This window comes from Euprymna scolopes, chromosome 6 (assembly GCF_053919585.1).
Source record: "Euprymna scolopes isolate OS-2025 chromosome 6, ASM5391958v1, whole genome shotgun sequence".
Taxonomy (NCBI): Eukaryota; Metazoa; Mollusca; class Cephalopoda; order Sepiida; family Sepiolidae; genus Euprymna; species Euprymna scolopes.
The window spans coordinates 67,306,407-67,323,191 of record NC_136487.1 but is presented as its reverse complement, the minus strand read 5'-3'; positions in this window follow the sequence as shown (position 1 = coordinate 67,323,191).

Sequence of the window (16,785 nt, the reverse complement as noted above, 5' to 3'; positions counted from 1 at the left end):
TACCGTTTAGCAACATATTTGCCAGCTAAAAACCAAATGGCTAGTGGACTACATGTCCAAATATCATATATATATATATATATATATATATATATATAATTTCACCTCTGTCCACCAAATATTCTGAGAGATGTTTGAGAGAGATTTTACGCACACACACACACCGACAAGGTAAAAAAACATAAATATAAGTAATTGATTAACGTTAGTGTTTTTTTTTTAAAGTAATATGCAATTTAATTAATATTCGTGTAGTCGCTCGCATACCACTGTCTGAGTATATAAGAAGTTCGTTTCAGTAATTGTTAAATAGAAAAGTAGACGCTTGATAACTATGTCAGCGCGAGAAAATCCCAACTTCATAGGAATATTAGATTACGATCAAAAAGATGTTTAGACAGAAAACAAGATTGGTTTTTAAAAATGTATTTTTTCACATGGAATTTGAGTTCGCTAGAATTCTAGAGGCAAATAAAAAGTTTTAGACAGCTTGTTTTTATCCTCTTAAGAACATTGGAAACATTCAAAATTCAATACTAATTTTTGTTTATTTATGTATATGTAATCTATCTGTTATACTAAAGATTAGTTAATCGACGTGTTTTTTGTATGAAACCATATACATGCCGAATAATTCTCATTTTAAGATTGAAGTATGTTTTAAAATATCCATTTAAATTGATCTACTTAGCAGTCATTTGGAATCAGTTAATAAATAAAGCTATCAACAGTAGCGGCGGTGTGGTGGTAGTGTGGTGCTGGAATTGGTGTGTGAATGTAGTGGTAGGAGGACTGGTGGTTCTGGTGGCGGCGATGTGGTAGTGATGACGTTGGTGGTCGCGGTAACAATGGGAGTATTAGTGTTGGTGGTAGCGGTGTGTTAGTAATGGTGCGTGATGCTAGTATTTATTCGGGGGATGGTGGATGCGGTGGAGGCGGTGGTGGTGGTAGTGGAAGTGTATTGGCATAATAGTAGTGGCGGTGGCCGTGACGGTTGTACCCTGGTGATGGTAACATTGGTGCCTTGGCGGTGGTGTAGGAGTGGGGAGGTGGTAAGTATGTAATAATGTTATCACCTAAAATGCGTTGGAATTTTTTACTAATTTCAGTATGATACGTAAGCACCGGAAATGCGTTGGTTTAAAAAATCCGTGATCTACACCAGCCCTGACTAAGTAACGGCTGGAGATAACTAAATTATCCATCTTAAACAATTAAGTCAAAAATCTTACTTAATAACAAAAAAAAAGTGAAGCAGAGGGAATATTCCATTTTCACTTTACGAGTTGTTCAGACAGTCATGTTATTATTATTTTATTTTTGTAAATTTTCGAAGAGGATATTGTTTTAATGCTTTTTAACTGATAAAGAGTGACTATAAAGGAAGGTAATTCGTGTCTTATTTATTCATGTTTGTGATCATAATGTATTTGTTGTGACACCAGACGAACGCCGGACAAGTTAATATGTATTTAGATAATGCATAAATCTTCTGAACTGGGTAGATGTATTGCATACAGACTTTGTTACACTCCAAAGGTAACTGCTTAAAATCTGGGAAATTAAGAAAAATCGATGTTATATGTTCAAGATGGCGTATGTCGAGTGTTATTATCATGCAATAAATTCAGAAACGTGAAAAATAGAGATAAATAGTCCTGCTGTTTTTATTGCAATTCTAGAATCAATCTGTCAGAATCCAAATTCCACAAACCATTCAAACTGCTTTACTCAACATTCTCTAATAGTCATTTTCTTTATTTTATTACTGTTATTATTAGCAATGAAATTAGTAGTATTATTAGTGGCTGTACAATTATTATCTAGCATATTTTTTTCTCTAACTAAATAGTTCTCTAACCTTTCTCCTCTCTGCTAACAGTAATTGGTTTCTTAAAATTACGCATTTTTTTTCTTATTCTGCTTAGTAAAAGAATCCCGGTACGCATGCGTGCGTAAAACGGAAGTCATGTACCGTGAAACGGAACATGGCCCCCAAATACTAGGTTGTCGGCTGCAGCTACTTAAGAGGTCTCGTGCTTTAACGGGTCTTCAAGAATAGTGGCACTATTAGACTGTTTTCTTTTCTATCGTGCCTGAGATTCTGGCATTCTTTACAATCTTTCTGCATTCCACCCATTTTTTCTTCTCACTTTTTGGCTTCCTTTCAAGCTTCTATGAGGACGCATTTCTTTCCCGCTTATTTTATCATCACTCTTTCGAATGAATATGCAAAATACCTGTCTATCATTCAAGTCGCCATTTTCTTTTTTTATCATTATTATTTCTGTCTTTTTCACTCTATCTATTCGGGTGTTTTATGTTGCCATTTTTATTCTTTTTATGTTTGTGTCTTTTTTGCTACTTATATTTTACTATAATTATTTACGTATATTTTAGGCTGAGTTATTTCAATATAATGAGCTCGTTTACTCGCTTTCTCTCTCGATTTTTTTTTCATTCCTTCGTTTTTAATTCTTCTCATTTATTCATTCTTTTAGTTCATTTTTTTTCTTTCTTTTGTTCTGTTTGTCACTGAAAAGTACAACGAATTATACACTTTCTTTAGATAACGCTTCCAGATTGAAAACAAGATTTTCATCCAGGCGGTTATTCTGCTGTGTTCAAATATGTGTGGATTAGCAAGTCATGATGAATAGCGTAACATTTCGTTTCTAAAAGTCTTTATATTTGCTTCTGTTTATTTTACGCGCCTTTCGCGTACGTGTGTGTGAGAGGCATGGATTTATCTTTCTGTTGATTGGCACTGCATATATTTGTTTAATTTTGTTGCAATATTTGCTTCCATTTCCTCTTTTTTCTCACCGGTAGTACATTGAATTGTTACATATTAAAGGCCGTGTGTCAATGTCGATTAGATCAGCTAGTGTGGGACATAGACACCTTGAGTCCATGTCATGTTAAAGTAAATCTGCAAGCAGAATCATTCCCACAGTTGAATAAAAATGGCTAACATCGGAGGTTAAAAAACGTGAGGCGAGATCAATTAGATAACATAGGCATATGAGTTGCGATGACGAATGACGTCAGGTTTTCCGATCTCAATGGTCTCTAATCTGTTATTAAGCAGGCTCGGTGTTGCTTAATTTTAGTGACCAAACAATAACAGGTGCGTCCTATGTAATTAACATTCCATCTCAGTAACTAGTCTTCTTTTTCACTTCTTTTTCTCCATTCTTTAAAAAAATTAATTTATTTTTGTTCTTATTTTACCGTTCCAGACGGAGTTGTGAGAAATAAAATTGGAACGATAAGGGGACAAGTGAAACAAAAAAAAAGCAAGAAAATGAAAACAAATATGAAAATAGTAAGAAAAATGAACAGGAAAAAGAAAAGCTCATTAGTGAAAAAGAAGCGGTTGAATGAATAACCAAATAATAAAGGAAAATAAAATAAGAGAACAGATAGACGAAGAAAGAAAACTGTTGAATTGCAGAGAATAAAACGGTAGAAATAAATAGGTGTACATAGTTAAAATGAAAGGAAGAATAAAGTAAACACGGTAAAACAGGGACGAAATGGTAAATGGTATAAATGACAAAGCAACAAAACAATATATGTAACAATATACAAAACTGAATTGAAAAAGTATTCCCCTGAAAACAATACTAACGTAGATACATTAACTATGTAGACTAATGGTGCAGGCTTAAACCAGAACCAGCAGTTAAATAAAATTACATTTAATGAATCCTTTGTGACATGCAAGGTTAAACGAATGAAGAGATCGCATGTGATATTTATTAAGAAACAGTAAAAGAAATAGTGAAATCACAATTTTCGCCTTCCATCAATTTACAAGGTGAATTTAAGAAGGAACGAACATTAAGAAAATACATAAATTTTGCCAAAAGCTAAGAAACATATAAAGCATGAAATGAACTACTGTCATACCAGTAATTGTAGGAGTACTTGGAACAGTTAAAAATTATGCAAAAACCTATGATCCATTTCTATTAAAAAGAGGATTAATTTTTTTTATAAAGTACGGCATAAAGAAAAATATAGAATGATTTTTAAAAAGTTCTCGCATACGGAATCGAACTCATACAGCGTGATGACGCCGACCAAACATTGGAAAGCTTTAAAAAAGTAGAATAAGCTTATGTAAACAACATTAGAAACATATAGGACCGGAAGTGACGCTACAAGAATCGAAAAAATATGTCATAAAATATTACCCACCTTCGTTAATCATCACATGCATGATTTGTGGATAATAGAAAAATGAACCTGAAGGAGTGGAAAGGACGGAAATAATAGTTTACGTCACGTAAAGCAGATTAGTAAATGCAGAAAACTATTAAAAAAAATGTAATAATATATGAGTATAGTCCAGTGTGAACTATGATACGCTGTGCTCCAAATATTGAGAAAACTCGTCAGACAATAAATAGAACCTGTAGTGGAAAGTGAAAATCAAAATTTTTTGAGGTATGTAAATATAAACGACTGGACCAGATAAAAATCAGCTAGTATTAAATGATATCTCCCGAAAAGGGGCATATTTCTTAAAATAAGCTGAGTGTTCTTGCTAACTGTAGTCGAGGAATACAATCTAGTAAGCACCTTAATACATTGTTGTTTGTAGTTGAAGCAGGTAAAATGCTTAAGTTCTAAGCTTTCGGCGTATCTTTTAACAACTCTCTAAGGCTACTATATCCGCACATATTTATGAATTACACCAGCCAATCATATTTTTGTGTGGAAGAACACGGGTGTGTTTATCCATGTATATAATAAAAACGTCGCAGTTTCCCCCTCTGGACCAAAATATTGTAGGTTTACAACAAGAGATATCACATACAAATTTCGTATGTCTAGCCTATTAGCCACTATCTTATATAAGTTTATAAATCTTTTTTGAAACATCCAGATGTTCAGATAAAATCCTAAATTTCGTCCGGGGAGTTACACCAGGATTATCGCATTAACCTACAGAGAAAGTAGTACCGATTTAATTCCCTATTGCTAAAGTCCTTCTACCTATCCCCATAAACACCGCAGCGATTTATACACATGGCATGAATATTGCAGTTATACCCTTCGTAACTGATTCATGAAATAATAGCCCAAACGTTAAATTCCCGTCCGTCGATTAGAAAAATAATAAGTTCTCCCTTACAACAGTCCTGTTATTCTCATTTGCTTAGATCAAACCGATCCCTTATTCCAGATCACAATCTATAAACTTAAACGAACGCGCAGAAGCCCTCATCCAATAGGCGTCTACCGATACAGGAGGCCAGCGTTTTACATGAAATAAAGCGATTACCGAGCCGCAACGAATTTTTTTGCTCCTCATTCTCTCACTCTCTACCTTCCTCTTTCTCTCTCTCTTTACATATGTTTAGAGGTAGAGAGAGAGAGAGAACGTAGAAAGAGAAATCGACAGAGTCCGATCAAGAGAGAGAGCGGTAGTTATATCTGTTTTGTTTACATTTGAACACTATACCGAAACGAGAAAGAGGGAGATAGGGTCAGAGAAAGAGTGACAGAGGGAGGCAAAGAAAGTTTAAATCATCCTAACGGCAGAGTGAGAGAGAGAAACAGAGAGAGAGAGAGAGAGAGAGAGATTAAAACATTGTTACGAATTAACCTCATTTCCTGGCCGCATCCCGTTATTTGGTTTAAATTGAAAAAAGCAAGACGTTATTTCGAGGTCACTGCCGTGGCCCAGTGGATATACGGGTTTCACGTTCGCGCCATCCAAATAATTGTATTTTTTAATGTTTTAACATTTAAACAGGGTTAGGACTTGCGATAAATACGTATAACATTTCTTATTTTATTCTCCATTTTTCTCAGTTGTTTTTCTTTTTATTTACTTTTTATTATCGAAATGAAACGAAAAATCTTCATTGTTTTTTTCTTTGATTTTGGGGTTTATTTTTATTTTTACCTTAGCTTTATTTATCTTTTTTTGTTACGGTGATATGTGTCATATTTGAAACCAAATATTCCAGTAATTTATTTAAAAAATGATAAATACACGAAAACATTTCGTTCCATTTTCTTAGGATAGGATTCGCTGTTTTAATTCTTAAATAAATTTCCGCTTCTTAATAAAACTTTGAGACGAACTATTTTAAGTCGGGAAGACCAATAAGTAACCAGTTAACATTACCACAACTTTCACGGCTAAATGGATGTTTTTTTTTTTTAACTTCTCTCCGCCCCGGCCTTTTCTTTTTCTCTTCGCTGCTATTTTTTATTTTTTTTACGGCTGGTGGTTGGTCAGTACCCTTACTACACTCCCTTTTCCCACCCGTTCTTGATATTTCGATAGCCGTTCTTACCATGAGGTTTTGGAGGTATCTATTCTGAAAGCCACTCGTAACATGAGAAGGTTGGAGGTTGGGCAGCAGCAGCAACAACAACAACAACAACGACATCCGTACTATAATTTTTTTTCGAGGGGAGCATGCTTCCACCATATATCAGGAAACGAAAAATCATATCAACCAGTAAGAAAGCTAAAAAGGGGGCATCGTAGACTTCATTGCGCCAGAGGTAAGATGAAACAAACTTAAAAAGGAAATAGCAAATACATTGAGCTAGACAAACAACTGAACGGGAATTTGACACCTGAAGAGAATTAATGTAATACCAATAATTCTAGGATTACTTGACACAATTCTGAACAACATAGAGAAAAACACAATTGTAGAAATTTGAATGCTTTGACAATAAAACACACTTTATTGATGGAAAAAGTTGAAATATTAAAAAAAATTATTGATTGCCGAAACCAACTCATTTAATTAGAAAAACCTGCGAATCACCGATGAACTAAAAAAATAAAACTGCTTAAACGCAACTAGAAATACAGAATTAAATATTGCAACAAAAGTTCAAGAGAATAGAATCTGTTAAGATGCGTGTATTAGAAAATCACATCATATGATACCCCCACTAAAAATACTGTGCCACCGATTTCGGTTAGTATTAACTTCTTAAAAGCTGTATAAGAATGGACAGCGCCATCTATAACTTCACTGGATGGGCACGGAGAGTACTGCAATCTTCAGATGGTTTATTGTAACTGAGTTTTAAGACGAAGCCAACGTTTTTCTTTTTTTGTTGTTGTTTTTTTACGAATTAATACTTATTGACTGACGGCTGTTGCTGTTGCATATTAGGAACCCTATTTTGATAGTGATTACGTTAAAAAGTGTGTATTTACACAAAATCCACAGTTACTTCGTGTCATAATGACCCAAATCTAATAAAACAAATCCTTCCCATGTCTGAATGACAGATAAGTGACGTAAAAGTAAAGGTCATTCTAGTCCAACGGCGTTATCAACTCAGAGGCACGATTCGAGATGACGAATGAAATCAGAGTTTCAGAGCTAGGAGAATTTTGGTTGGCTGTTTTTGTTTTACGGCATATCAACCCTTTTCGGGTTATTTAATGCCGAATCCAAAGATTTTGAAGAAAAAATGTTTTCAATAGAATATATTTGTTGTTTTCACGTCGGTTTCTATTTAAACCATAGTTGGGACCCTAACAGGTAATACCACTCCGGGTCAGAGTGGACCTGGGAGCAATGGTAATTAAAGGGTGGCTCCACACTCCCCCAAAGCCCACAAGCTGGGGCCTCACCACTGGATATAGTTTAAGGTCATATCCAGGACTCCCATTGAGGGACTTTTACCCTCTGCTGGGGGGGGGGGCAGTCGGCGTATTCTAAGCCCCACGGACAGCTAGGAGAAATAAAATGTTTTTTAAATCAGTCTGTTGAAGCCCTACGACAGAGACCGACAATAATCGTAGTCTGCCTGTAGGATGAAGTACGAGACACACAACAGATGATGCTTAGTCGTGAGTAATTTGCAATTCCAATTTTTTAGTTTACTTTATGAGATCAATATTATATGACATAATTCCTATGCTACTGAATGACATTTGCAGTGATATCATTTGGTAGGCAAAATTAACATTTGCAGGATTCCGCCAAGGTAAGGTCTTCCTGAGCAGGGATGACAAATAATAAATCTATCCCAATTGAATAGCAGAGCATGTCAGGAGATTTTATTCTGGCATAAATCATTGGAAATCTAAATCTAATTTCCTACGTGGTTTTCATTTAGGCACCAAGCTATAGTCTTTTCCGAGACCTGCAATAAGTTGTACGGTATTTGTACAGTTTAATCCAGACATTAAAAAACTAAAAATATCGAAAAAGTTTATATTGTACGCATCCGTTATGGAATGAAGTTCTCCGAAAAAATCACTTCATTTCATCAAGTACTTTGTTTTTATTAGAGCGAAAAAACGATTTGTCATAATACCGAGAAAAAAGTTAGATTTTTAGGAGGAAAAGTGAGTATTAAAGATAGGGATGGAGTGTCGGCGCTAGAGATTGAGTTATCTTCCCGTGTCGTGGTCCAAAATTTCCAAGATGGCTATCTTAAACGTGCTGCCATAAAGACATGTTTTTCCGCAGTAAAAATAAAATAAAAATAATACTCGACTAAATTAAGTGAACAGTTTTTTAGATCTTCAGTCCGAAACGGATATGTACAATATAAACTTTTTTCGATATTTTTATTTTTTGGTGTCTTGATTAAACTGTACAAGTACCAGTTGTACTAATCTATGTAGGTATACATATGTATATATATATGTATATATATGTATATATACATATATATGTATAATGTATATTTTCTTGATTTTTCCTAAATTTGCAGATACCAGCCATCCTCTCCCCTTAAATAATTTTTATTTTATTTCTTAATTTTATATTTTATTTTTAATTTTTTATTGTTTTATTTATTTATTCTTGATTTATTATTTATTTTCTATTTATTTATTTATTTATTTATTTTCCATTTAGTGTCTTTTAAAAATTCTTGCTGACATTTTTTGAAGTGATGACCTGTACATTTCAGTTGACCTATATTATTTTGCCCTATATATTTTTCGCGCCTTTAACATTTCCTGTCTGGATCATTTTTACATTTGTTTCCCTTTATTTTATATTTTTAACTTTATCATCATTTTTGTTTTTTTGTTGATTTTTTCTCTCTCCTTTTTTCTCTTCCCTCTTTCTCTTCCCTGATCTTTCTTATTTATATTTATGTCTCGGAAGTAGTGAAAAGCGTATCTTATTTTTCTTTTATTAATATTATTGGAATCTTTTCTTTTTTGCCTGTACACATTTTTGTGAATTATTCCATTGATTTCTGCCTTTGGATTATTATGGACCATCTTCTTCCAATTACTGGATTTCATTGGATTTTACCTGTACAAATGGAAATTATGTTAACTTTCTTGAAGTTATACATTTGGATTTTACCGTCACTGGATTTTTCATCTTCCACCAGACTATCCATTCATGTGTAATCACCTTTTTCTTTACCATATTCCCTCTGCTTCACTTTTTTTGTTGTTTTCAAGTAAGATCTTTGACTTACTTGTTGTTTCATCATCCCGCATTTTGCTAATTCCTACCCTCTGATGAGAAGGAAAGTATTTCTTCGAAACTACGCGGATTAAGAACTATCCATTTATCTAGTGTTTCCTTTTCAGATTAAATATGTTTTTAACTCATTTCAAAGTGTTTTTAACACATTTTATTAACTGTTTGCTCATATATATATGTATATATATATGTATATATACATATATGTATATATACGTATATAAAACAATATATATATATATACATATATCTGTATAGATATGTATATATACATATATATGTAGATATGTACATATATATAACTTGTGTCAATCGCTTTGTTGCATATTGATAAACTATTAATATTTTACTAAATATACGTCATACAAAAATGAAAATTGTATTATCAAATGACTATTTCAAGGTTAGTTAATTACCAAAATTTTATTCAAATCCATGCGATGTTCACGAAATTATGACATTTTATTTATTGTCAAGTAATTCTTGCTATCCATGGCTTTTATTGCAGGTTTTTTTAAAATGCCAAAAAATGGGCGATTAACGGTTATAGAAAAGGAAAGGATTGTGTCTGGATTCGCAAAAGTATTGTTCATCAAAGATTTAGCTATGGAGCTGCAAAGGGATCCAATAACTTTGGCTTCATTCGTGAACAACTCCAACACCAAACCCAGAAAGGATAAGGACACCAGGAGAACCATTTCACATCGTGATATTCGGGAAATTCGTAGGAAAGTCGTACGAAAGTAAACCGAAACACAAACAGCACGAGTGCTTCCATTTTTTCAAGAGCTAGAATCGCTCCAAGATCCAGACAGGCCCGATGTAATGTGTTGAATAAGATGACAACGAACATCAAAATTATTTCAAGGCCTCTATTGAGCAAATAACATAGGAAAAACGAATGGCTTGGGAACAGAATTACATGAAAATGGATTTCTAACGTGTCCTACTTACAGATTAGACCCGTGCTATTCTTGACGGTCCAAATGGATGGGCCAGAGTTTGGAACTCGAACGGAACTCTAACCCCTTACAGAGTTCATCGCCAACGTGGAGGTTGAGTAAACATGTTTAGGGCGGGAATCATTAGGGATAAGTTGGTTGGACTATTCCGAGTTCCAGATGGTGTAAAACTTACTAGCAATCCACACATAACCTTTTTGGATAAAGATTTGTCATAATGGCTAGATGACCTACTATTGTCACGTGGCTTTCAGATGATTTTTATGCATGACAATGCACCATCCCATTCTGTTAGGGCAACTGCAGCCTTTCTTGAAGCTATGGGCTTCTTTGGAGAAACTCTCATGACCTTACCACCGTGTTACCCGGACCTTAACCCAATTGAATATCTCTGGTCAATATTAAAAAGAGGTGTTTATGAGGAGGAGAGCAATTTACTTCGAAGGATGCCTTGTGATGAACATAGTTGATATTGCTAGAGCAATACAATTGACTTCCCCAGGGAAAAAGGGTTGTTTTAAGTTATTAATTTTTCTTAGGCTTACCACCTAGGATGTCCTTTTCTCATTATTCTTTGATAGAAAAATATAGTAAAAATAAAACTTGCATATTAATACAATGTATTTTTGCCCTAAAAAACATTTTAAGAGATCTGCAATACAGCGATGAACAGTTGAAATTCTACAATAAAGCATAAAAGTTATAACTTCGTAAATAACGCATGAAGTTTAAACAAATGTTGCTAAATAATTAACCTTAAAGCTGTCATTTGATGATATAATTTTCATTTTGTTGTGACCTAGATTTAGTGAAATATTGATATTTTACTAATCTGCAAAAAAGCGATTGATGCAGTTCATATGTGTATATTTATTTATATATGTACATATATATATATATGTATATTTATATGTTTATATATATGTTATATATATATATATATATAATGTCAGACCCTTTAAGCAACTCTTTCCTATCGTTCAGCACTTTCAGTTGAATTAAAGTCGGTCAATTTAGTCTTATGCGCAGATCATCATATAATGATTAGATCACTCTGACAGAGGTTAAAAGCATTTAAAAAGAAATAAATGTTTAAATTTAACTTAAAGTTGTCCTTTTACATAGTGTGTTGCACTTAGTTGTGGCTTGACAAATAAATATGATTTCATGTTAATTAACTCTTCTAACTTCTTATCCGAGTCGTTTCTAAGACTAAACTAGCAATTAGGTTTGTTTATACATGATTGGCTGTTTCTCGACTATTTTTAACAAACTAACGTGTCCCTTGAGGCAACTGCTTTGATTTCAAGCGATTACATGATGGTTGGTACACGAAAATTGACCACGAGTAAAGCAAGATCGCGAAGTAGTAACATCATTAAATCATCGTGTGAAAGTGTGCAAATGGTACTAGAGTACGACTGCCACTGGAGCCTCGACCATTATCAATAATGGAAAAAAAAAAGAAAATGTGCATAATTTTCTTTTTTCAATTCAAGCTAGGTTGAAAGGCTGCTGAAACAGCTCGCGATATCAATGAAACATTTTTGCCCAGAAACGACTACTGAACGCACAGCACAATGGTGGTTTAAGAAATTGTGTGGCGACGATGGGCCTGGAAGAAGATGAAGATAGTAGTCGGTAATTGGATGTTGACAACGATCAATAAAGAGTCTTACTCGAAGCCAATATACACAAAATTATTCGATGACTTCTGAATCAAACGTAATGTATAGAATGATTTGCAACCATATAAGACAGACTGGGAAGAGAAAATAATCTTGATAAATGGATGACTCACGAATTGAATGACAACAAAAAGAAAACACGATTATGAAGTGTCATCTTTGCATCTTCTATGCAACAAGAACGACCCGTTTCTCAACCGATAAAAAGTGGGTTCTTTACGACAACTTGTGATACTAAGCTCAGTGGTTAGGCGCCAATAAAGCTCTCCGACAATGCTAGAAGCCATGGTTGTACCAAAAGAAGGTCATGCTGACTTTTGGTTGTCTGCAACTAGTCTTCTCCATTACAGTTTTTTACAATTACGGCAGTGAAGTACTGTCAACAAATGGATGAAATGCATCAGAAACTTCGACAACAACACCCAGCATAAGTCAGCAGAAAAGGCCCAGTTGTAAATTTTCAATGATTATGGAATACTGGCGGACAGTAATAAAAACCATGTGGAGACTTTTTGTAACTCAGATTTAAGGGATAACTATTTGGCTTACCATCGCCGTATTACTGCTAACGACATTCTAGTGAATAAATGATAACGATGAAGAGTTTTTTTATTATATCTGCTCCAATTACCACTTCAAACATTTTAGGTAGAATTATATATATATATATATATATATATATATACCCAAATCATCTGGCCTTGATGGAGGGGAGACTAAAACTTGCTGCTATTGTTCCTAATGATCTAAAATAACATCAAAGGGGACTTGATTCCAAATATTTTTCACATGGTATACCTCCCCTCTTTTTGAAATACTGTACGATTATAAATATCCCCAGTATCAAGTAATACATATACACTTTTAAATTTTATGTTTAAAAACCAAAGAGAGAAAAGATATAACATATGAGAAATATTTGGAATCAAGTCTCCCCTTGCTTTTATTTTAGATCATTTAAAACCATAGCAGCAAGTTTTAGACTACCTTCAATCAAGGCCTTATGCTTTAGGGAAATATCAGATATTTAGTAATTCCTATAGCAAAACTTTCAAAACGGATGATTATAATTATCTGTCCACTCACAAAAACTCTAATAAAATTACACCGTTTAAAGGTTTTCAAGGGTGCTGAAAACGAACACGACAGTTAAAATAAAAAAAAACAAGTAATCTAAATCACATCATAAATTATATTTGTAAAAAATGGTATGTAAGTTTTCTAAATTTAACTACATTATAGAAAAGGTTGCCATAAAGTGGGTGCTTATTTTACGTTATATTTATATAGAAAAGTAACCCCCTCTTGTTTAAACAATAATGTGTAACGTTTAAAGCAAATATCACATATTCCACTACACAAGTCAAATCATTAGCTTTCCAACGAACCTTCATTTATTTAATTCTGATTAATGGTCGCCGAGATTTCGAATTAAAAAAAGTGCTAAAACAAGTGGCCTCTCTCTCATATGTGTGTATATATATATATATATATATATATATATATATATATATATATATATATATATATATATATGTATATATATAGTGAATTAAAGGTTATGAGGGGTTTTTGAAGCATGAAAAACGATGTTACTTTTTGTATTTAATATTTTTATTGTTATTTTTTATATTTCAAGCGAACCTCCACTCTTGGTCACAAAAAAGTATCGAAATGAAAAAGAAAAAGAAAACCGTTGAAATAACTGAAGATTTGTAGCATGGACAGCGTTCATTCCTAGCAATCATGTTCGAAAAAGTTCACAGATTTATTTATTTTCAACCGCCTACTGTAGATTCTATTGTCTTTCATTAATTGATATATAAACATATATAATGTTTAAAAAACAAACAAAGCATACTCTTCTTTATATTAATTTTATGTACTTAATTTATTTCTATTTTTGTTCATACATATTAAAATATCAGTGTAAACCTCTTGGATTTCGGGTGGTTTTATATATAATGATTCTCTGTCCGTCTGTGTGTCAATATATCTCTTCCTTTCTCCCCCCTCCACATACTTGTGTATACACACCCATATATATATATATATATATATATATATATATATATTCATACATACATACATACATGCCGCAGTCAACAGGGCCTAAGCTCCTCTGGAGGTTTCTATCATGGTTACCTCACCCTTAACCTTTGGTTCAAAAACCTTATCCCGCAAGGCACTGGGATACATACATACATAGATACATACATACATATAATGACAGATATAAGGGAAAATGATTTTTTTTTTTAATTAAAAGCCATAACAGAAATTGGAAGCTCAATATGCTGGTTAGAGAAATCAGAGGTTAATAACATTTAATGTTCGAAATAAAACTGAATATTAGATATATTGCAATGCTTAAACAAGGAGTTAAATAATAGTAAAAACAATAATAATAATAATAATAATAATAATAATAATAATAATAATAATAATAAATTTAATCCCGTATATCTTCTATAGTGCATAAGCTTTGTGAGGGGGAATGTGTAACGCACCCAAATATACACATGTGCATTTTTGTGTGCTCGGAATATGGAATTACATATGTGTTGAAAATTAAAATATGTGGAATCCCAAAAATAAATGAATAAAAAGCAAGGCATCGCGAAAACAAATATAAAATTCTACTGAGGAATGCTAGTCCGTTCTTCAACCGTGCATACTCACTCTGTCCTGTGCTACGTAGGAAATTGTCTTTAGTTGGTTTAGATTTTATAAAAATAATACTCATTATTAAGACCGGAGATGTTGTGGTTAGTCTCAGAATGAGTTTCTTTTCATAGTGTCTTTTTGATTTGCTGTGTCCGAAACTTGGAGGCTATAAGGATGTATTTTGTTATGTATGCTGTGGTCCGAGAGATTGTAGTGCACTGCTATTGTGTGCTGTGTGAATTTGTCCCTAATTGTTTGTTTTTGGTTGTTGAGTTGTAAGCGGAACTCTCGACCTGTTTCCATCACGTAGTTACTCTTTGTGCATCTGGTGCAATATATTATGTAGACTACATTGAGACTGTCGCAGGTGAGCGGCGAGGAGTTTAATTTGAATATTTGTGCCTGGAGGTGTGAATGTGTCGTCAGTATTAATGTGTTTGCAAACTTTGCACCTATGTGTGTTACATATTTTGTTTTCTTGAGGTGGCAAAGTGTTGTGTATTTTCGTGGATGTTAGTAATGACCGTAAATTCAGGGGCTGTCTTCTTGCACTGAGTGGAAGTGTGTTGCATATTGTGTTGAGAGTAGGGTCATGCTGCAGTTGTCTGAATACCTGTTAGAAGGGTTTATGGAGTTTGTCGCTGTTTTTGTTTTAATCAAATATCATTGGTATTTGTGGAGTGATATGTTGCGCTTGTATGATAGTAGTTTTAGCCTGCTTATATTTTCTACTTTCCTTATTGATTTTTTAAAAATATTTCTAATGGGTAATTCCTATTAAGGAAGTAGTTGGCCAGAATAGCTACTTTCTTTTCGTGCTCGATCAAATCTGAGCAGATTCTTTTGACATTGGCTGTATATAATAGATTTTTTTTATATTGATAGGATGGCAACTATTAAAATTAAAGTAACCATGGCCATCGGTGGGTTCGGTGTAAAGTGATATGGTGATGTGATCGTTGGTGATGTGTACTAAAAGGTCTAAAAATGGGATGTGTGTGGTACAGTGTAGTGTCGTGAATTTTGTGCTCTTGTGACAGCTGTTGATGTGTTGATAGAAGTTCATGAATGCCTCAACCATGTGGCCAAATAAGTGTGTGTGTCCATATATATCGACTAGCATGCTGGTCGACGTTTTCCATTTATAAATACGCTTTAATATGATAATTTAATAGATGCAGATTTCCTATTTATTATTATAGACACAAAAATCTATTGAGTATTATATTGTACCCAATACATATGTGCACTTTCACCCGGTGAGGCCTGGCCGTAAAATATGTATGAAATGATATTTTACTTCATGCAGATTTCATATTTATTATTAAGGAGGAGGGCCCCCGGCTTTGCCTAGGAGTAAAATGCGCTTAAATATGATATTTTAATTCATCCAGACTTCGTATATATAATTATAGAGTCGTGATTTCCAAAGTAAAAAAAGTTAGGTGCTATCAGCTAACAGACAGACATATAGCTGAAACTGTAGGTGCGACCAGGTGTCATCAGACAGACAGAAAGATATATAGCCGAAACTGTAACATAAAAAGCAGGTGACTTTACAACTGTAGCAATGTGACACGCATATAAACCAATTAAACAATACAAAAAATAAACATAGACTAAGATGAATTTACAAAATTTTAAAAGATTTTTTCAATTTGAACTTTTAAAACAATTTTAATCGGCTAAAGACTTATAAAAGAACGGCCCGTAAAAAGTTCAATCAATTGAGGCCCCTAAGCGCCACTCTTCGACTTTTAGTTTCGAAGGAGATACCGGTTAAAAATATGGAGACAGAAATATAGTATATATATATATATATATATATATATATATATATATATATATATATATATATATATACCTATATATGTATGTATATATATATATATATATATATATTAGATTATAGCTAATGGTTTCATTTCACACATACATATACATGTATATATATGAGAAATATCGATTTTTGGCATAAGCTATCAATAAACGGATATAAGGAGATTCCGATGT